At 39.5% G+C, this 22,885-nt stretch overlaps 5 protein-coding genes across 7 annotated transcripts in view; 4 read left to right on the top strand and 1 right to left on the bottom strand.

Moving 5' to 3' along the window:
• The window catches only part of LOC149979040 (NLR family CARD domain-containing protein 3-like), a 418,685-nt gene that overhangs the window by 197,683 nt on the left and 198,117 nt on the right, over positions 1 to 22,885 (bottom strand). The window lies entirely within an intron of this gene.
• The window catches only part of LOC110487472 (NLR family CARD domain-containing protein 3-like), a 266,553-nt gene that overhangs the window by 102,922 nt on the left and 140,746 nt on the right, over positions 1 to 22,885 (top strand). For 2 of the 3 annotated variants that reach the window (XM_090197838.1, XM_090197843.1), the window contains exon 1: positions 15,107 to 15,245. The exons of the other annotated variant lie outside the window; for it this stretch is intronic. The gene's annotated coding sequence lies outside the window, so the exon portion shown is untranslated. Of the gene's footprint in view, positions 1 to 15,106; positions 15,246 to 22,885 lie in introns of those variants that run through there. 3 annotated transcript variants of the gene reach the window in all.
• The window catches only part of LOC110516333 (NLR family CARD domain-containing protein 3-like), a 369,172-nt gene continuing 361,394 nt past the window's right edge, over positions 15,108 to 22,885 (top strand). Inside the window, exon 1 of the mRNA XM_090197914.1 lies at positions 15,108 to 15,245. The gene's annotated coding sequence lies outside the window, so the exon portion shown is untranslated. The remainder of the gene's footprint in view (positions 15,246 to 22,885) is intronic.
• LOC149979039 (NLR family CARD domain-containing protein 3-like) overlaps positions 15,121 to 22,885 on the top strand; it is a 316,914-nt gene continuing 309,149 nt past the window's right edge. Inside the window, exon 1 of the mRNA XM_090197865.1 lies at positions 15,121 to 15,245. The gene's annotated coding sequence lies outside the window, so the exon portion shown is untranslated. The remainder of the gene's footprint in view (positions 15,246 to 22,885) is intronic.
• LOC118938464 (NLR family CARD domain-containing protein 3) overlaps positions 15,153 to 22,885 on the top strand; it is a 176,433-nt gene continuing 168,700 nt past the window's right edge. Inside the window, exon 1 of the mRNA XM_090197924.1 lies at positions 15,153 to 15,245. The gene's annotated coding sequence lies outside the window, so the exon portion shown is untranslated. The remainder of the gene's footprint in view (positions 15,246 to 22,885) is intronic.

Genomic DNA, 22,885 nt, shown 5'->3' with positions numbered 1-22,885 from the left:
CCCTTTAAAACAAGACATTCCTAGCCAGCCATACCCTATTGTAGACATTTCATTGTTCCCCGTAATGAAAACAGATAATGTTTAGAATACGTTAACTTCTTGTTCGATTTCATTGGCGTTACCTAACCAAAAATCAATACTCGGGAAATGACCACAACTTTTTACAATTCAACTATTCTTACCTACCTATATTATAGCCAAATATAGCCCAATGGAACGCCTAGCATTCTGTTGCTGTAGCATCTTTTCAGTCTATCCTTATGATATTCACCTCCCTATATTATAGCCAAATAGAGCCCAATGGAACGCCTAGCATTCTGTTGCTGTAGCATCTTTTCAGACTATCCTTATGATATTTAGCTCCTTTTTAAAAAATCTATTTGGAACTTTTAGCCACTTTTGAAAAGTAACTCAAAGCTATAATGCATTGTCCCTCTCAATGCCACAACCCATTTTCTCTGTCATTATTTGAGGAATGTTATTGTGTAGTCAACGTAAAATGACACAGTTTTACCTTCAAATCAGCCTGCCTCTGTAAAATATATATTCCCTATTCAGATTGAGTTCTGCTTTAAATTCTATCGACAAAGTAAAACCAACCAAACTTCTCAACTTTCTATACCCTAACATTTAAACGTACCATGTTCTGTGCTACATTTATCGTATGTCAGTCGATTGATAAAAAAATATATCATCCTGGTGGCACAAAACTGTATCGTATCTCTCCGTTATTCCCTAAAATTAATCAGGTTTAGGTGACTTTCTCTTCTATGATACTTTTATTTAAATATGACTCTCAATACATTATTCTAGCAGATAATTTTGGGCAAAATAGCGTATTACATCGAAATTGTCCCGCCATTATTTTGAATGAATTCTTCTTTCAATTCAACCTAAAGAAAATATTAAACGTTCAGTTCATATCTTATACAAACACTGGCGACCATATTTTTTCAGGCAAAACATACAAATAGATCAATTTTAGTCTATCGGTTTCAAAGCTGAGATACAATCCTTAGTGTCCCGCTATTGAAATGATTGAGTTTCCCCCCCAATAATTATATTATTATTATTGTCTGTAGTCGCAAACTCCGGCAACGAGAATTCCCAGGAAATAGTCCTAATTTAAACCGTTCCTGACTATTTTAGTAGTATCAGCTTCTATTCAGGGTCTTTGTCCGAGTCAGATTTTGGACGCCTCCCTTCCTTTTCCTTTGTTCTCAGCTCCCTTCCTCGCCGCGGCTAACCATATCCTAGCCGTATTTAGCCCCTCTGCCCGTTGTTTATCTGTCTTTTCTCCACTAACCCTATTTATTTGTTTAATCATTGATTAATAACCCCTCTGGCCTCCAAGGCACCCGGATCTATCAAGCTAGTTTTTTTTATGGTGTGTATTCTCTCCTTCGTTTTCTCCTTTGTGGAAACGTTGTCAATAGCTTTGACTGTTGAATCGGATATTAGGTGTTACCTATACAACTATAAGCCCAGGGGTCGTAAATCCCTAGTTAACATCTTATTTTCCGGTTGTGTCAGAGGACTTTTAAAGACAATAATATCGTTAATCTCACGCCACTATTTTAGGCTTCCCTCTTGCTTGGAACCTCTTGTCTATAGATTTGGCTTTTATCCCATTCCTCTAGATTTTGGTTTCCCTCTCCTCCTCATTGGGACTTTATTTCGGAACTATTTGTTGAATCAGAACGATCGTCAATACTCCCACAATTCAATTGACCATTCAAGTTATCTTGTCCGCATAGAATTCCCTTCCTGTCTCCCCACGCTTAGTTAATATCATATTTGTACAAGATCACCGTCCTATCCCCCAGCACCTATTTAATATCCCTTCTTAATCTCGGGCGAACATGCCTCTCATGATTAAGTTTATTTTATTTACGGTAGTGCACATTACCACAGGTTTTTTTCGAACCTGCCCAGTGTATATCGGTTATACAAAACCCAGTGTATGTTGGTCATACAAAACTCTGTGGGAATAGTAAAGCTCCCATTATTGATCAATTATAAAAAATGTAGAACATCAAATCAAAGAACTTAAATCATTCCCCCCAGAATCGAGAATATAAGCTACTGACCTTGCCGCCGACTGGGAAAAGCACTGTTCGTTGGATCTAGTCAACGTCCCTGTCGGTCTGGGGTGTACACCGGCCTGGTCTTTTCCTCAATTCAGAGGCCAGGTCTTAAATAACGGGACCAGACCTGCTCGTGCACGATTTTCGACGTATGACCTTCAGATGGCAGAGACGGGTATTTTAGATCCGGCTCGAAGGACCAATTGTTACAGGAATTAAATTCCTATATGTTTTAATACCCAATGAAAATTAAACACTCTGTCAATTCCTAAAAATTTGTAAGACTATTATTTGCATGAAATGGACAGAGACCAGTCTCAAAATCTATCAGCAGCGTTTATTCTCGAGAGTACTGAACATGATACAGTTTACCACAGATTATAAACTGAAAATGACGTCATTAGTTTTCGTACTACCCCGTCTCATCTCCGCTCCAGTACAATGGCTGTATGGTTCTCAAGACTTAGATAATTTATGATCCGAGCCAAGGTCTGCCTGTGTAGATAAGCATTCTAGCCAGTCTGGCTAGAAGTTCAGCCATTTCTACCAAGGAACAGACAGTCATTGTTCTAATTCTTGATTATATTTACACACAATATATTCAGTACTAAGGTTAAAAGAAAATTCATACATCTATACAGTAACATAATAGTATTCTGATTAGTCAGTCCTGATTGAAATGTATACATAATTAGTCATTATTGATAAAAATTCCCTTAACATCACCCCAAACATACATTTAGAGGCATCGTTAAATCACAAATTATACGATTTCATAGGATTTCCTCCTGCAAACAGGACCTGGGAAAAGCAATTCAAACATAATTTCATGCACTCAGACAGAGAGGTCACTCTAAACGATATCTCAGAACCATAAAAAACAGCACCTTGGGGGCCCTCTCTCCCATTCAACATACACACTCACATAACACAAGTCTGTCAATCACTCTTTTGGACCCCAACCTCCATTATAGAGGTTCCGGAGACATTTCCAAATCCTCCCCTTCCCCTGATTTCAACCCTGACCACAACCCTAATCTTAACCCTAACCTTAACCCTAAACCTAACCCTAACCCCTAACCTTAACCCCTAACCCTAACCCCTAACCCCTAACCTTAACCCTAACCCTAACCTTAACCCTAACCCTAACCTTAACCCTAACCCGAACCCTAACCCTAACCATATCCATAACCCCACCCCTAACCCCACCGCTAACCCTAACCCCACCACTAACCCTAACCCTAACCTTAACCCCACCTCTAACCCTAACCCCACCACTAACCCTGACCCCACCACTAACCCTAACCCCACCACTAAGCCTAACTCTAACCCTAACCTTAACCCCACCCCTAACCCCACCGCTAACCCTAACGCCACCACTAAGCCTAACTCTAACCCTAACCTTAACCCCACCCCTAACCCCACCTCTAACCCTAACCCCACCACTAACCCTAATCCTAACTCTAACCCTAACCATAACCCCACCCTTAACCCCATCGCTAACCCTAACCCCACCCCTAATCCTAATCATAACCCTACCCCTAACCTTACCCCTCCTAGAACAACAGATTTGGAAATTGACCCCCCTCGGAACCACAATCTTCTTTCCTTCTCTCATTCCCCTTCCGAGCAGCAGACAATCCTCATCCTCCTAGTTACTACATTCTCAAATCAAATCAAATGTATTTATATAGTCCTTCGTACATCAGCTGATATCTCAAAGTACTGTACAGAAACCCAGCCTAAAACCCCAAAAAGCAAGCAATGCAGGTGTAGAAGCACGGTGGCTAGGAAAAACTCCCTAGAAAGGCCAAAACCTAGGAAGAAACCTAAAGAGGAACCAGGCTATGTGGGGTGGCCAGTCCTCTTCTGGCTGTGCTGGGTGGAGATTATAACAGAACATGGCCAAGATGTTCAAATGTTCATAGATGACCAGCATGGTCGTATAATAATAAGGCAGAACAGTTGAAACTGGAGCAGCAGCACGGTCAGGTGGACTGGGGACAGCAAGGAGTCATCATGTCAGGTAGTCCTGGGGCATGGTCCTAGGGCTCAGGTCCTCAAAGAGAGAGAGAAAGAAAGAGAGAAGGAGAGAATTAGAGAACGCACACTTAGATTCACACAGGACACCGAATAGGACAGGAGAAGTACTCCAGATATAACAAACTGAACCTAGCCCCCCGACACATAAACTACTGCAGCATAAATACTGGAGGCTGAGACAGGAGGGGTCAGGAGACACTGTGGCCCCATCCGAGGACACCCCCGGACAGGGCCAAACAGGAAGGATATAACCCCACCCACTTTGCCAAAGCACAGCCCCCACACCACTAGAGGGATATCTTCAACCACCAACTTACCATCCTGAGACAAGGCTGAGTATAGCCCACAAAGATCTCCGCCATGGCACAACCCAAGGGGGGGCGCCAACCCAGACAGGATGACCACATCAGTGAATCAACCCACTCAGGTGATGCACCCCTTCCAGGGACGGCATGAGAGAGCCCCAGTAAGCCAGTGACTCAGCCCCTGTAATAGCGTTAGAGGCAGAGAAAGCTCCAGAGCCTTTCCGTTCACCTTCACACTCCTGGGCCAGACTACACTCAATCATATGACCCACTGAAGAGATGAGTCTTCAGTAAAGACTTAAAGGTTGAGACCGAGTTTGCGTCTCTGACATGGGTAGGCAGACCGTTCCATAAAAATGGAGCTCTATAGGAGAAAGCCCTGCCTCCAGCTGTTTGCTTAGAAATTCTAGGGACAATTAGGAGGCCTGCGTCTTGTGACCGTAGCATACGTGTAGGTATGTACGGCAGGACCAAATCAGAGAGACAGGTAGGAAGCCCATGTAATGCTTTGTAGGTTAGCAGTAAAACCTTGAAATCAGCCCTTGCTTTGACAGGGAGCCAGTGTAGAGAGGCTAGCACTGGAGTAATATGATCAAATTTTTTGGTTCTAGTCAGGATTCTAGCAGCCGTATTTAGCACCAACTGAAGTTTATTTAGTGCTTTATCCATGTAGCCGGAAAGTAGAGCATTGCAGTAGTCTAACCTAGAAGTCACAAAAGCATGGATTAATTTTTCTGCATCATTTTTGGACAGAAAGTTTCTGATTTTTGCAATGTTACGTAGATGGAAAAAAGTTGTCCTTGAAATGATCTTGATATGTTCTTCAAAAGAGAGATCAGGGTCCAGAGTAACGCCGAGGTCCTTCACAGTTTTATTTGAGACGACTGTACAACCATTAAGATTAATTGTCAGATTCAACAGAAGATCTCTTTGTTTCTTGGGACCTAGAACAAGCATCTCTGTTTTGTCCGAGTTTAAAAGTAGAAAGTTTGCAGCCATCCACTTCCTTATGTCTGAAACACATGCTTCTAGCAAGGGCAATTTTCGGGCTTCACCATGTTTCATTGAAATGTACAGCTGTGTGTCATCCGCATAGCAGTGAAAGTTAACATTATGTTTTCGAATAACATCCCCAAGAGGTAAAATATATAGTGAAAACAATAGTGGTCCTAAAACGGAACCTTGAGGAACACCGAAATTTACAGTTGATTTGTCAGAGGACAAACCATTCACAGAGACAAACTGATATCTTTCCGACAGATAAGATCTAAACCAGGCCATAACTTGTCCGTGTAGACCAATTTGGGTTTCCAATCTCTCCAAAAGAATGTGGCGATCGAGGTCTAGGAGCACGAGGACAGATGCAGAGCCTCGGTCCGATGCCATTAAAATGTCATTTACCACCTTCACAAGTGCCGTCTCAGTGCTATGATGGGGTCTAAAACCAGACTGAAGCATTTCTTATACATTGTTTGTCTTCAGGAAGGCAGTAAGTTGCTGCGCAACAGCCTTTTAAAAAATGTTTGAGAGGAATGGAAGATTCGATATAGGCCGATAGTTTTTTATATTTTCTGGGTCAAGGTTTGGCTTTTTCAAGTGAGGCTTTATTACTGCCACTTTTAGTGAGTTTGGTACACATCCGGTGGATAGAGAGCCGTTTATTATGTTCAACATAGGAAGGCCAAGCACAGGAAGCAGCTCTTTCAGTAGTTTGGTTGGAATAGGGTCCAGTACGCAGCTTGAAGGTTTAGAGGCCATGATTATTTTCATCATTGTGTCAAGAGATATAGTACTAAAACACTTGAGCGTCTCTCTTGATCCTAGGTCCTGGGAGAGTTGTGCAGACTCGGGACAACTGAGCTTTGAAGGAATACGCAGATTTAAAGAGGAGTCCGTAATTTGCTTTCTAATAATCATAATCTTTTCCTCAAAGTTCATGAATTTATCACTGCTAAAGTGAAAGTCATCCTCTCTTGGGGAATGCTGCTTTTTAGTTGGCTTTGCGACAGTATCAAAAAGGAATTTCGGATTGTTCTTATTTTCCTCAATTAAGTAAGAAAAATAGGATGATCGAGCAGCAGTAAGGGCTCTTCGGTACTGCACAGTACTGTCTTTCCAAGCTAGTCGGAAGACCTCCAGTTTGGTGTGGCGCCATTTCCGTTCCAATTTTCTGGAAGCTTGCTTCAGAGCTCAGGTATTTTCTGTGTACCAGGGAGCTAGTTTCTTATGAGAAATGTTTTTAGTTTTTAGGGGTGCAACTGCATCTAGGGTATTGCGCAAGGTTAAATTGAGTTCCTCAGTTAGGTGGTTAACTGATTTTTGTCCTCTGGCGTCCTTGGGTAGACAGAGGGAATCTGGAAGGACATCAAGGAATCTTTGTGTTGTCTGTGAATTTATAGCACGACTTTTGATGTTCCTTGGTTGGGGTCTGAGCAGATTATTTGTTGCAATTGCAAACGTAATAAAATAGTGGTCCGATAGTCCAGGATTATGAGGAAAAACATTAAGATCCACAACATTTATTCCATGGGACAAAACTAGGTCCAGCGTATGACTGCGACAGTGAGTGGGTCCAGAGACATGTTGGACAAAACCCACTGAGTCGATGATGGCTCCGAAAGCCATTTGGAGTGGGTCTGTGGACTTTTCCATTTGAATATTAAAGTCACCAAAGATTAGAATATTATCTGCTATGACTACAAGGTCCGATAGGAATTCAGGGAACTCAGTGAGGAACGCTGTATATGGCCCAGGAGGCCTGTGAACAGTAGCTATAAAAAGTGATTGAGTAGGCTTCATAGATTTCATGACTAGAAGCTCAAAAGACGAAAACGTAATTTCTTTTTTTGTAAATTGAAATTTGCTATCGTAAATGTTAGTAACACCTCCGCCTTTGCGGGATGCACGGGGGATATGGTCACTAGTGTAGCCAGGAGGTGAGGCCTCATTTAACACAGTAAATTCATCAGGCTTAAGCCATGTTTCAGTCAGGCCAATCACATCAAGATTATGATCAGTGATTAGTTCATTGACTATAATTGCCTTTGAAGTAAGGGATCTAACATTAAGTAGCCCTATTTTGAGATGTGAGGTATCATGATCTCTTTCAATACTGACAGGAATGGTCTTTATCCTAGTGAGATTGCTAAGGCGAACACCGCCATGTTTAGTTTTGCCCAACCTAGGTCGAGGCACAGACACGGTCTCAATGGTGATAGCTGAGCTGACTACACTGACTGTGCTAGTGGCAGACTCCACTATGCTGGCAGGCTGGCTAACAGCGTGCTGCCTGGCCTGCAACCTATTTCATTGTGGAGCTAGAGGAGTTAGAGCCCTGTCTTTGTTGGTAGATAAGATGAGAGCACCCCTCCAGCTAGGATGGAGTCCGTCACTCCTCAGCAGGTCAGGCTTGGTCCTGTTTGTGGGTGAATCCCAGAAAGAGGGCCAATTATCTACAAATTCTATCTTTTGGGAGGGGCAGAAAACAGTTTTCAACCAGCGATTGAGTTGTGAGACTCTGCTGTAGAGCTCATCACTCCCCCTAACTGGGAGGGGGCCAGAGACAATTACTCGATGCCGACACATCTTTCTAGCTGATTTACATGCAGAAGCTATGTTGCGCTTGGTGATCTCTGACTGTTTCATCCTAACATCGTTGGTGCCGACATGGATAACAATATCTCTATACTCTCTACACTCGCCAGTTTTAGCTTTAGCCAGCACCATCTTCAGATTAGCCTTAACGTCGGTAGCCCTGCCCCCTGGTAAACAGTGTATGATCGCTGGATGGTTCGTTTTAAGTCTAATACTGCGGGTAATGGAGTCGCCAATGACTAGAGTTTTCAATTTGTCAGAGCTAATGGTGGGAAGCTTCGGCGTCTCAAACCCCGTAACGAGAGGAGTAGAGACCAGAGAAGACTCGGCCTCTGACTCCGACCCGCTGCTTAATGGGGAAAACCGGTTGAAAGTTTCTGTCGGCTGAATGAGTGACACCGGTTGAGCGTTCCTACGTGAGAAAGTTGTCCGGCTGCAGAGACTGTGCGAGGGGATTTATACTACTATCTGTACTTACTGGTGGCACAGGCGCTGTTTCATCCTTTCCTACACTGAAATTACCCTTGCCTAACGATTGCGTCTGAAGCTGGGCTTGTAGCACAGCTATCCTCGCCATAAGGCGAGTACAGCGACTGCAATTAGAAGGCATCATGTTAATGTTACTACTTAGCTTCGGCTGTTGGAGGTCCTGACGAATCGTGTCCAGATAAAGCGTCCGGAGTGAAAAAGTTGAGGAAAAAAAAATATATATATATGAACGGTAATTAAAAAGTAAAAACCGTAAAGTTGTCAGGTAGCAAAATAGGTTGGCAACAAAACGCACAGCAACTCGAAAACAAGTCTGCAAGTTGTGACCGGAAATGACTTCAACACGCTGGAGTCGTATATAGCCTCCATTATTACTCTGTACCGGTACCACCTGTATATAGCCTCCACATTGACTCTGTACTGGTACCCTCCTGTATTTAGCCTCCACATTGACTCTGTACTGGTACCACCTGTATATAGCCTCCACATTGACTCTGTACCGGTACCCCCTGTATATAGCCTCCACATTGACTCTGTACCGGTACCCCCTGTATATAGCCTCCACATTGACTCTGTACTGGTACCCCCTGTATATAGCCTCCACATTGACTCTGTACCAGTACCCCCTGTATATAGCCTCCACATTGACTCTGTACCGTAATACCCTGTATATAGCCTCCACATTGACTCTGTACCGTAATACCCTGTATATAGCCTCCACATTGACTCTGTACCGTAATACCCTGTATATAGCCTCCACATTGACTCTGTACCGTAATACCCTGTATATAGCCTCCACATTGACTCTGTACCGGTACCCCCTGTATATAGCCTCCACATTGACTCTGTACTGGTACCCCCTGTATATAGCCTCCACATTGACTCTGTACCGGTACCCCCTGTATATAGCCTCCACATTCACTCTGTACCGGTACCCCCTGTATATAGCCTCCACATTCTCTCTGTACCGGTAACCCCTGTATATAGCCTCCACATTGACTCTGTACCAGTAACACCCTGTATATAGCCTCCACATTGACTCTGTACCGGTACCCCCTATATATAGCCTCCACATTGACTCTGTACTGGTACCCCCTGTATATAGCCTCCACATTGACTCTGTACCAGTACCCCCTGTATATAGCCTCCACATTGACTCTGTACCGTAATACCCTGTATATAGCCTCCACATTGACTCTGTACCGTAATACCCTGTATATAGCCTCCACATTGACTCTGTACCGTAATACCCTGTATATAGCCTCCACATTGACTCTGTACCGTAATACCCTGTATATAGCCTCCACATTGACTCTGTACCGTAATACCCTGTATATAACCTCCACATTGACTCTGTACCGTAATACCCTGTATATAGCCTCCACATTCTCTCTGTACCGGTACCCCCTGTATATAGCCTCCCCATTGACTCTGTACCGGTACCCCCTGTATATAGCCTCCCCATTGACTCTGTACCGGGACCCCCTGTATATAGCCTCCACATTCACTCTGTACCGGTACCCCCTGTATATAGCCTCCACATTCTCTCTGTACCGGTAACCCCTGTATATAGCCTCCACATTGACTCTGTAGCGTAACACCCTGTATATAGCCTCCACATTGACTCTGTACTGGTACCCCCTGTATATAGCCTCCACATTGACTCTGTACCAGTACCTCCTGTATATAGCCTCCACATTGACTCTGTACCGGTACCCCCTATATATAGCCTCCACATTGACTCTGTACTGGTACCCCCTGTATATAGCCTCCACATTGACTCTGTACCAGTACCCCCTGTATATAGCCTCCACATTGACTCTGTACTGTAATACCCTGTATATAGCCTCCACATTGACTCTGTACCGTAATACCCTGTATATAGCCTCCACATTGACTCTGTACCGTAATACCCTGTATATAGCCTCCACATTGACTCTGTACCGTAATACCCTGTATATAGCCTCCACATTGACTCTGTACCGTAATACCCTGTATATAACCTCCACATTGACTCTGTACCGTAATACCCTGTATATAGCCTCCACATTCTCTCTGTACCGGTACCCCCTGCATATAGCCTCCCCATTGACTCTGTACCGGTACCCCCTGTATATAGCCTCCCCATTGACTCTGTACCGGGACCCCCTGTATATAGCCTCCCCATTGACTCTGTACCGGTACCCCCTGTATATAGCCTCCCCATTGACTCTGTATCGGTACCCCCTGTATATAGCCTCCACATTGACTCTGTACCGGTACCCCCTGTATATAGCCTCCACATTGACTCTGTACCGGTACCCCCTGTATATAGCCTCCACATTGACTCTGTACCGGTACCCCCTGTATATAGCCTCCACATTGACTCTGTACCAGTACCCCCTGTATATAGCCTCCACATTGACTCTGTACCGTAATACCCTGTATATAGCCTCCACATTGACTCTGTACCGTAATACCCTGTATATAGCCTCCACATTGACTCTGTACCGTAATACCCTGTATATAGCCTCCACATTGACTCTGTACCGTAATACCCTGTATATAGCCTCCACATTGACTCTGTACCGGTAGCCCCTGTATATAGCCTCCACATTGACTCTGTACTGGTACCCCCTGTTTATAGCCTCCACATTGACTCTGTACCGGTACCCCCTGTATATAGCCTCCACATTCACTCTGTACCGGTACCCCCTGTATATAGCCTCCACATTCTCTCTGTACCGGTAACCCCTGTATATAGCCTCCACATTGACTCTGTACCAGTAACACCCTGTATATAGCCTCCACATTGACTCTGTACCGGTACCCCCTATATATAGCCTCCACATTGACTCTGTACTGGTACCCCCTGTATATAGCCTCCACATTGACTCTGTACCAGTACCCCCTGTATATAGCCTCCACATTGACTCTGTACCGTAATACCCTGTATATAGCCTCCACATTGACTCTGTACCGTAATACCCTGTATATAGCCTCCACATTGACTCTGTACCGTAATACCCTGTATATAGCCTCCACATTGACTCTGTACCGTAATACCCTGTATATAGCCTCCACATTGACTCTGTACCGTAATACCCTGTATATAACCTCCACTTTGACTCTGTACCGTAATACCCTGTATATAGCCTCCACATTCTCTCTGTACCGGTACCCCCTGTATATAGCCTCCCCATTGACTCTGTACCGGTACCCCCTGTATATAGTCTCCACATTGACTCTGTACCGGTACCCCCTGTATATAGTCTCCACATTGACTCTGTACCGGTACCCCCTGTATATAGCCTCCCCATTGACTCTGTACCGGTACCCCCTGTATATAGCCTCCCCATTGACTCTGTACCGGGACCCCCTGTATATAGCCTCCCCATTGACTCTGTACCGGTACCCCCTGTATATAGCCTCCCCATTGACTCTGTACCGGTACCCCCTGTATATAGCCTCCACATTGACTCTGTACCGGTACCCCCTGTATATAGCCTCCACATTGACTCTGTACTGGTACCCCCTGTATATAGCCTCCACATTGACTCTGTACCGGTACCCCCTGTATATAGCCTCCACATTGACTCTGTACCGGTACCCCCTGTATATAGCCTCCACATTGACTCTGTACCGGTACCCCCTGTATATAGCCTCCACATTGACTCTGTACCAGTACCCCCTGTATATAGCCTCCACATTGACTCTGTACCGTAATACCCTGTATATAGCCTCCACATTGACTCTGTACCGTAATACCCTGTATATAGCCTCCACATTGACTCTGTACCGTAATACCCTGTATATAGCCTCCACATTGACTCTGTACCGTAATACCCTGTATATAGCCTCCACATTGACTCTGTACCGGTACCCCCTGTATATAGCCTCCACATTGACTCTGTACTGGTACCCCCTGTTTATAGCCTCCACATTGACTCTGTACCGGTACCCCCTGTATATAGCCTCCACATTCACTCTGTACCGGTACCCCCTGTATATAGCCTCCACATTCTCTCTGTACCGGTAACCCCTGTATATAGCCTCCACATTGACTCTGTACCAGTAACACCCTGTATATAGCCTCCACATTGACTCTGTACCGGTACCCCCTATATATAGCCTCCACATTGACTCTGTACTGGTACCCCCTGTATATAGCCTCCACATTGACTCTGTACCAGTACCCCCTGTATATAGCCTCCACATTGACTCTGTACCGTAATACCCTGTATATAGCCTCCACATTGACTCTGTACCGTAATACCCTGTATATAGCCTCCACATTGACTCTGTACCGTAATACCCTGTATATAGCCTCCACATTGACTCTGTACCGTAATACCCTGTATATAGCCTCCACATTGACTCTGTACCGTAATACCCTGTATATAACCTCCACTTTGACTCTGTACCGTAATACCCTGTATATAGCCTCCACATTCTCTCTGTACCGGTACCCCCTGTATATAGCCTCCCCATTGACTCTGTACCGGTACCCCCTGTATATAGTCTCCACATTGACTCTGTACCGGTACCCCCTGTATATAGTCTCCACATTGACTCTGTACCGGTACCCCCTGTATATAGCCTCCCCATTGACTCTGTACCGGTACCCCCTGTATATAGCCTCCCCATTGACTCTGTACCGGGACCCCCTGTATATAGCCTCCCCATTGACTCTGTACCGGTACCCCCTGTATATAGCCTCCCCATTGACTCTGTACCGGTACCCCCTGTATATAGCCTCCACATTGACTCTGTACCGGTACCCCCTGTATATAGCCTCCACATTGACTCTGTACTGGTACCCCCTGTATATAGCCTCCACATTGACTCTGTACCGGTACCCCCTGTATATAGCCTCCACATTGACTCTGTACCGGTACCCCCTGTATATAGCCTCCACATTGACTCTGTACTGGTACCCCCTGTATATAGCCTCCACATTGACTCTGTACCGGTACCCCCTGTATATAGCCTCCACATTGACTCTGTACCGGTACCCCCTGTATATAGCCTCCACATTGACTCTTCAGCTTGATGTGCCTGGTCTGAGGCTCACTACCGAGTTTGGAACTCAATAGTGAGTGTTACAACCGAGGACAGACGTATTATACATTATATATTATATATATATTATATTATATTATTATATATATTATACGTACATATTTAAAGGGGTGTCCACATACTTTTGTTTATATATACTAAAGTATATAAAAATAGTAAGTAACCTTTACTTAACTAAGCAAGTCAGTTAATTAAGAAAAAAATATTTATTACAATGACGGTCTACCAGGGAACAGTGGGTTAACTGCCTTGTTCAGGGGAACAGTGGGTTAACTGCCTTGTTCAGGGGAACAGTGGGTTAACTGCCTTGTTCAGGGGAACAGTGGGTTAACTGCCTTGTTCAGGGGAACAGTGGGTTAACTGCCTCGTTCAGGGGAACAGTGGGTTAACTGCCTCGTTCAGGGGAACAGTGGGTTAACTGCCTCGTTCAGGGGAACAGTGGGTTAACTGCCTCGTTCAGGAGAACAGTGGGTTAACTGCCTCGTTCAGGGGAACAGTGGGTTAACTGCCTCGTTCAGGGGAACAGTGGGTTAACTGCCTCGTTCAGGGGAACAGTGGGTTAACGGCCTCGTTCAGGGGAACAGTGGGTTAACTGCCTCGTTCAGGGGAACAGTGGGTTAACTGCCTCGTTCAGGGGAACAGTGGGTTAACTGCCTTGTTCAGGGGAACAGTGAGTTAACGGCCTTGTTCAGGGAAACAGAGGGTTAACGGCCTTGTTCAGGGGAACAGTGGGTTAACGGCCTTGTTCAGGGGAACAGTGGGGTTAACGGCCTTGTTCAGGGGAACAGTGGGGTTAACGGCCTTGTTCAGGGGAACAGTGGGTTAACGGCCTTGTTCAGGGGAACAGTGGGTTAACGGCCTTGTTCAGGGGAACAGTGGGTGAACTGCCTTGTTCAGGGGAACAGTGGGTGAACTGCCTTGTTCAGGGGAACAGTGGGTGAACTGCCTTGTTCAGGAGAACAGTGGGTGAACTGCCTTGTTCAGGGGAACAGTGGGTTAACTGCCTTGTTCAGGGCAGAACAACAGATGTTTACAATGTCAGCTCCAGTTACTGTCCCAACGCTAAAACCACTAGGTTACCTGCCGCCTCAAAAGTGTAATATAGCTTAATATGCACATACATTTATACTAACTAGACACAGACGCACATATCACGGCAACGTTGCTTTGCTAAACTCATGCGCAGAAACACATTATCGGGTATAACGGTCGCCTCACGCCGAACTGCGCATGTGCAGTCCGATAAAGCCACTCCTTCGATATCAAGTCATTTTGACTAAAATAATAACGTGCCAGTTTGTCACTTTCCCGAAGTTGGAGTAAAAACATGTTCAAATACTTAATTCATTGGCTCGAATCTAGGTTTTGCTTTTAGATTTCGAGAAAATGTACAACTAAGAAATCCTTTTTCACTTCTGACTTCTCAAACCCCAAATCACGGCATCGGTCGACTTCCTACAGTCTTCTTCCCAGCGGTCCCGGTAGACTCGGGATGTTGCGTCTCTGGGTTTAGGAATTCTGGGTATGTCATTTCCTCATGAAGTTGAAAGTAAGTTTGTAGGCGAATGCACTTACAAAATGGATGTTGAAACTGTGGCGCACATTTCTCGGCAACATTAGAAATCGGGTAAAAGTATTGATTTGAAGGAAAGACGAGCAGATTCTGGTAAGTCTAGAGGCAACATATTATATTATATAGTTAGGTCGTCATCAGACATTTAATAGTCAAGATTAGGTTTGATCTATGATCACTGATCATCATGTGTGTAGTGCTGGGGAGAACCTTCATTTTAAGAAGACACGAAGAAATTATTCTGATCAATTCTAAATAAATTATATTTAATTACCAGGTGAATGGTAACGTCACTGTTACAAAAATATACATTTCTAATAAGATTTTAGGACGGTTAGCTGAAGCTGAATAGTAAAAATATACATTTCTAGTCAGATTTTAGGACGGTTAGCTGAAGCTGAATAGTAAAAATATACATTTCTAGTCAGATTTTAGGACGGTTAGCTGAAGCTGAATAGTAAAAATATACATTTCTAGTCAGATTTTAGGACGGTTAGCTGAAGCTGAATAGTAAAAATATACATTTCTAATAAGATTTTAGGACGGTTAGCTGAAGCTGAATAGTAAAAATATACATTTCTAATAAGATTTTAGGACGGTTAGCTGAAGCTGAATAGTAAAAATATACATTTCTAATAAGATTTTAGGACGGTTAGCTGAAGCTGAATAGTAAAAATATACATTTCTAGTCAGATTTTAGGACGGTTAGCTGAAGCTGAATAGTAAAAATATACATTTCTAGTCAGATTTTAGGACGGTTAGCTGAAGCTGAATAGTAAAAATATACATTTCTAGTCAGATTTTAGGACGGTTAGCTGAAGCTGAATAGTAAAAATATACATTTCTAATCAGATTTTAGGACGGTTAGCTGAAGCTGAATAGTAAAACAAAATGGAGGATGGATTTTATCCATCTTCTAAAACAGGGCTCTCTGATCCTGTTCCTGGAGAGATACCATCCTGTAGGTTTTCATTACTATTCAAAACTAGCAGTCCTGATTAAAATAATGAGTTGGTTTATAAGATAAATCAGGTTAGTTACAACTGGGGTTGGAGTGAAACCCTACCGGAGGGTAAAGCCCCAGGAACAGGGTTGGAGAGAAACCCTACCGGAGGGTAGCGCTCCAGGAACAGGGTTGGAGAGAAACCCTACCGGAGGGAGGCGCTCCAGGAGCAGGGTTGGAGAGAAACCCTACCGGAGGGTAGCGCTCCAGGAACAGGGTTAGAGTGAAACCCTACCGGAGGGTAGCGCCCCAGGAGCAGGGTTGGAGTGAAAACCCTACTGGAGGGTAGCGCCCCAGGAACAGGGTTGGAGAGACCTGTAATGAAAGGCTATTCAATAGATATACATCTGTCGGTACAAACTTTGATTGAATACCTTTTGACGTCATTTACATATTTCTTTGTGCTCCCTAAAAAAAAATACATCACTGCTTATCATGACGACCGACCTGATGGCCTCCGTTGAAAATGTTGTAAAAAATATCAGGCCTAGGCTACATTCTCTGTCCTGCTACTGGTAGGACTATAACATTATGTGAACTGATCTGAACAGGTTTAAACTGGTCATCTATGATATGTAGGTTATATACAGTACATTCTCTGTCCTGCTACTGGTAGGACTATAACATTATGTGAACTGACCTGAACAGGTTTAGACTGGTCATCTATGATATGTAGGTTATATACAGTACATTCTCTGTCCTGCTACTGGAAGGACTATAACATTATGTGAACTGATCTGAACAGGTTTAGGCTGGTCATCTATGATATGTAGGTTATATACAGTACATTCTCTGTCCTGCTACTGGTAGGACTATAACATTATGTGAACTGATCTGAACAGGTTTAGGCTGGTCATCTATGATATGTAGGCTATAGCCGAGGTATAGACCTCGATCTGCATACCACTAACAAACTGCTATTATACATAACCTAGCCTACTTTACATAATATAACATCTACATATCACTAACAACCCACTACTATACATTATAACCTAGTCTACTTTACATAATATAACATCTACATATCACTAACAACCCACTACTATACATTATAACCTAGTCTACTTTACATAATATAACATCTACATATCACTAACAACCCACTACTATACATTATAACCTAGTCTACTTTACATAATATAACATATCACTAACAACCCACTACTATACATTATAACCTAGTCTACTGTACATAATATAACATCTACATATCACTAACAACCCACTACTATACATTATAACCTAGTCTACTTTACATAATACAACATATCACTAACAACCCACTACTTTACATTATAACCTAGTCTACTTTACATAATATAACATCTACATATCACTAACAACCACTATTATACATTATAACCTAGCCTACTTTACATAATATAACATCTATATATCACTAACAACCCACTACTATACATTATAACCTAGTCTACTTTACATAATATAACATCTACATATCACTAACAACCCACTACTATACATTATAACCTAGTCTACTATACATAATATAACATCTACATATCACTAACAACCCACTACTATACATTATAACCTAGTCTACTTTACATAATATAACATCTACATATCACTAACAACCCACTACTATACATTATAACCTAGTCTACTTTACATAATATAACATCTACATATCACTAACAACCCACTACTATATATTATAACCTAGCCTACTTTACATAATATAACATCTACATATCACTAAAAACCCACTACTATACATTATAACCTAGTCTACTTTACATAATATAACATCTACATATCACTAACAACCCACTACTATACATTATAACCTAGTCTACTTTACATAATATAACATCTACATATCACTAACAACCCACTACTATACATTATAACCTAGTCTACTTTACATAATATAACATCTACATATCACTAACAACCCACTACTATACATTATAACCTAGACTACTTTACATAATATAACATATCACTAACAACCCACTACTATACATTATAACCTAGTCTACTTTACATAATATAACATATCACTAACAACCCACTACTATACATTATAACCTAGTCTACTTTACATAATATAACATCTACATATCACTAACAACCCACTACTATACATTATAACCTAGTCTACTTTACATAATATAAAATATCACTAACAACCCACTACTATACATTATAACCTAGTCTACTTTACATAATATAACATCTACATATCACTAACAACCCACTACTATACATTATAACCTAGTCTACTTTACATAATATAACATCTACATATCACTAACAACCCACTACTATACATTATAACCTAGTCTACTTTACATAATATAAAATATCACTAACAACCCACTACTATACATTATAACCTAGTCTACTTTACATAATATAACACCTACATATCACTAACAACCCACTATTATACATTATAACCTAGTCTACTTTACATAATATAACATCTACATATCACTAACAACCCACTACTATACATTATAACCTAGTCTACTTTACATAATATAACATCTACATATCACTAACAACCCACTACTATACATTATAACCTAGTCTACTTTACATAATATAACATCTACACATCACTAACAACCCACTACTATACATTATAACCTAGCCTACTTTACATAATATAACATCTACATATCACTAACAACCCACTACTATACATTATAACCTAGTCTACTTTACATAATATAACATTTCACTAACAACCCACTATTATACATTATAACCTAGCCTACTTTACATAATATAACATTTCACTAACAACCCACTACTATACATTATAACCTAGCCTACTTTACATAATATAACATATCACTAACAACCCACTACTATACATTATAACCTAGTCTACTTTACATAATATAACATCTACATATCACTAACAACCCACTACTATACATTATAACCTAGTCTACTTTACATAATATAACATCTACATATCACTAACAAACTACTACTATACATTATAACCTAGCCTACTTTACATAATATAACATATCACTAACAACCCACTACTATACATTATAACCTAGTCTACTTTACATAATATAACATATCACTAACAACCCACTATTATACATTATAACCTAGTCTACTTTACATAATATAACATCTACATATCACTAACAACCCACTACTATACATTATAACCTAGTCTACTTTACATAATATAACATCTACATATCACTAACAACCCACTACTATACATTATAACCTAGTCTACTTTACATAATATAACATATCACTAACAACCCACTACTATACATTATAACCTAGTCTACTTTACATAATATAACATCTACATATCACTAACAACCCACTACTATACATTATAACCTAGTCTACTATACATAATATAACATCTACATATCACTAACAACCCACTACTATACATTATAACCTAGTCTACTTTACATAATATAACATCTACATATCACTAACAACCCACTACTATACATTATAACCTAGTCTACTTTACATAATATAACATCTACATATCACTAACAACCCACTACTATACATTATAACCTAGTCTACTATACATAATATAACATCTACATATCACTAACAACCCACTACTATACATTATAACCTAGTCTACTTTACATAATATAACATCTATATATCACTAACAACCCACTACTATACATTATAACCTAGTCTACTTTACATAATATAACATATCACTAACAACCCACTATTATACATTATAACCTAGTCTACTTTACATAATATAACATCTACATATCACTAACAACCCACTATTATACATTATAACCTAGTCTACTTTACATAATATAACATCTACATATCACTAACAACCCACTACTATACATTATAACCTAGTCTACTATACATAATATAACATCTACATATCACTAACAACCCACTACTATATATTATAACCTAGCCTACTTTACATAATATAACATATCACTAACAACCCACTACTATACATTATAACCTAGTCTACTTTACATAATATAACATCTACATATCACTAACAACCCACTACTATACATTATAACCTAGTCTACTTTACATAATATAACATCTACATATCACTAACAACCCACTACTATACATTATAACCTAGTCTACTTTACATAATATAAAATATCACTAACAACCCACTACTATACATTATAACCTAGTCTACTTTACATAATATAACATCTACATATCACTAACAACCCACTACTATACATTATAACCTAGTCTACTTTACATAATATAACATCTACATATCACTAACAAACCACTACTATACATTATAACCTAGTCTACTTTATATAATATAACATATCACTAACAACCCACTACTATACATTATAACCTAGTCTACTTTACATAATATAACATATTACTAACAACCCACTACTATACATTATAACCTAGTCTACTTTACATAATATAACATCTACATATCACTAACAACCCACTACTATACATTATAACCTAGTCTACTTTACATAATATAACATATCACTAACAACCCACTACTATACATTATAACCTAGTCTACTTTACATAATATAACATATCACTAACAACCCACTACTATACATTATAACCTAGTCTACTTTACATAATATAACATCTACATATCACTAACAACCCACTATTATACATTATAACCTAGCCTACTTTACATAATATAACATCTACATATCACTAACAACCCACTACTATGCATTATAACCTAGTCTACTTTACATAATATAACATCTACATATCACTAACAACCCACTACTATACATTATAACCTAGTCTACTTTACATAATATAACATCTACATATCACTAACAACCCACTACTATACATTATAACCTAGTCTACTTTACATAATATAACATCTACATATCACTAACAACCCACTACTATACATTATAACCTAGTCTACTTTACATAATATAACATCTACATATCACTAACAACCCACTACTATACATTATAACCTAGTCTACTTTACATAATATAACATCTATATATCACTAACAACCCACTACTATACATTATAACCTAGTCTACTTTACATAATATAACATCTATATATCACTAACAACCCACTACTATACATTATAACCTAGTCTACTTTACATAATATAACATATCACTAACAACCCACTATTATACATTATAACCTAGCCTACTTTACATAATATAACATCTATATATCACTAACAACCCACTACTATACATTATAACCTAGTCTACTTTACATAATATAACATATCACTAACAACCCACTATTATACATTATAACCTAGTCTACTTTACATAATATAACATATCACTAACAACCCACTACTGTACATTTTAACCTAGTCTACTTTACATAATATAAAATCTCTTGTTGCTAATAAACTTTCTGAATGGATCAATGATTTCCCCTCAGATCAATCATGTCCATTTTATCCCTTCTGTCTATATTCTCAGATACGTTTAGAAAACAGATTGAAAGTCAATAAATAGCCTACTTTTAAAGAATAAAAATAAGTGTGAGACATGGCCTTGTGTTGGTGTACTGTCTATAACTACCTTAACAAACAGTGACTTATTATTATTATTATTATTATTATTGTTGTTATTGTTGCTGTACTGTCTATAACTACCTTAACAAACAGTGACTTATTATTATTATTATTATTATTATTATTGTTGTTGCTGTACTGTCTATAACTACCTTAATAAACAGTGACTTATTATTATTATTATTATTATTATTATTATTATTATTATTATTAATATTATTATTATTGTTATTGTTGCTGTACTGTCTATAACTACCTTAATAAACAGTGACTTATTATTATTATTATTATTATTATTGTTGCTGTACTGTCTATAACTACCTTAACAGACAGTGACTTATTATTATTATTATTATTATTATTGTTGCAGTACTGTCTATAACTACCTTAACAAACAGTGACTTATTATTATTATTATTATTATTATTATTATTGTTGTTGCTGTACTGTCTATAACCACCTTAATAAACAGTGACTTATTATTATTATTGTTATTATTATTATTATTATTATTATTATTATTATTATTATTATTATTATTGTTGCTGTACTGTCTAGAACTACCTTAACAAACAGTGACTTATTATTAATATTATTATTATTGTTATTGTTGCTGTACTGTCTATAACTACCTTAACAAACAGTGACTTATTATTATTATTATTATTATTATTATTATTATTGTTGTTGTTGTTGTACTGTCTATAACTACCTTAATAAACAGTGACTTATTATTATTATTATTATTATTATTGTTGCTGTACTGTCTATAACTACCTTAACAAACATTGACTTATTATTATTATTATTATTATTATTATTATTATTATTGTTGTTGCTGTACTGTCTATAACTACCTTAACAAACAGTGACTTATTATTATTATTATTATTATTATTATTATTATTGTTGCTGTACTGTCTATAACTACCTTAATAAACAGTGACTTATTATTATTATTGTTATTATTATTATTATTATTATTATTATTATTATTATTATTATTGTTGCTGTACTGTCTAGAACTACCTTAACAAACAGTGACTTATTATTATTATTATTATTATTGTTGTTGCTGTACTGTCTATAACTACCTTAACAAACAGTGACTTATTATTATTATTGTTATTATTATTATTATTATTATTATTATTATTATTATTATTATTATTGTTTCT

The sequence above is a fragment of the Oncorhynchus mykiss genome, chromosome 13, assembly GCF_057628025.1.
Source record: "Oncorhynchus mykiss isolate SJ-2025 chromosome 13, ASM5762802v1, whole genome shotgun sequence".
Classification (NCBI taxonomy): domain Eukaryota; kingdom Metazoa; phylum Chordata; class Actinopteri; order Salmoniformes; family Salmonidae; genus Oncorhynchus; species Oncorhynchus mykiss.
This window is presented reverse-complemented; position numbering and strand designations above follow the sequence as displayed.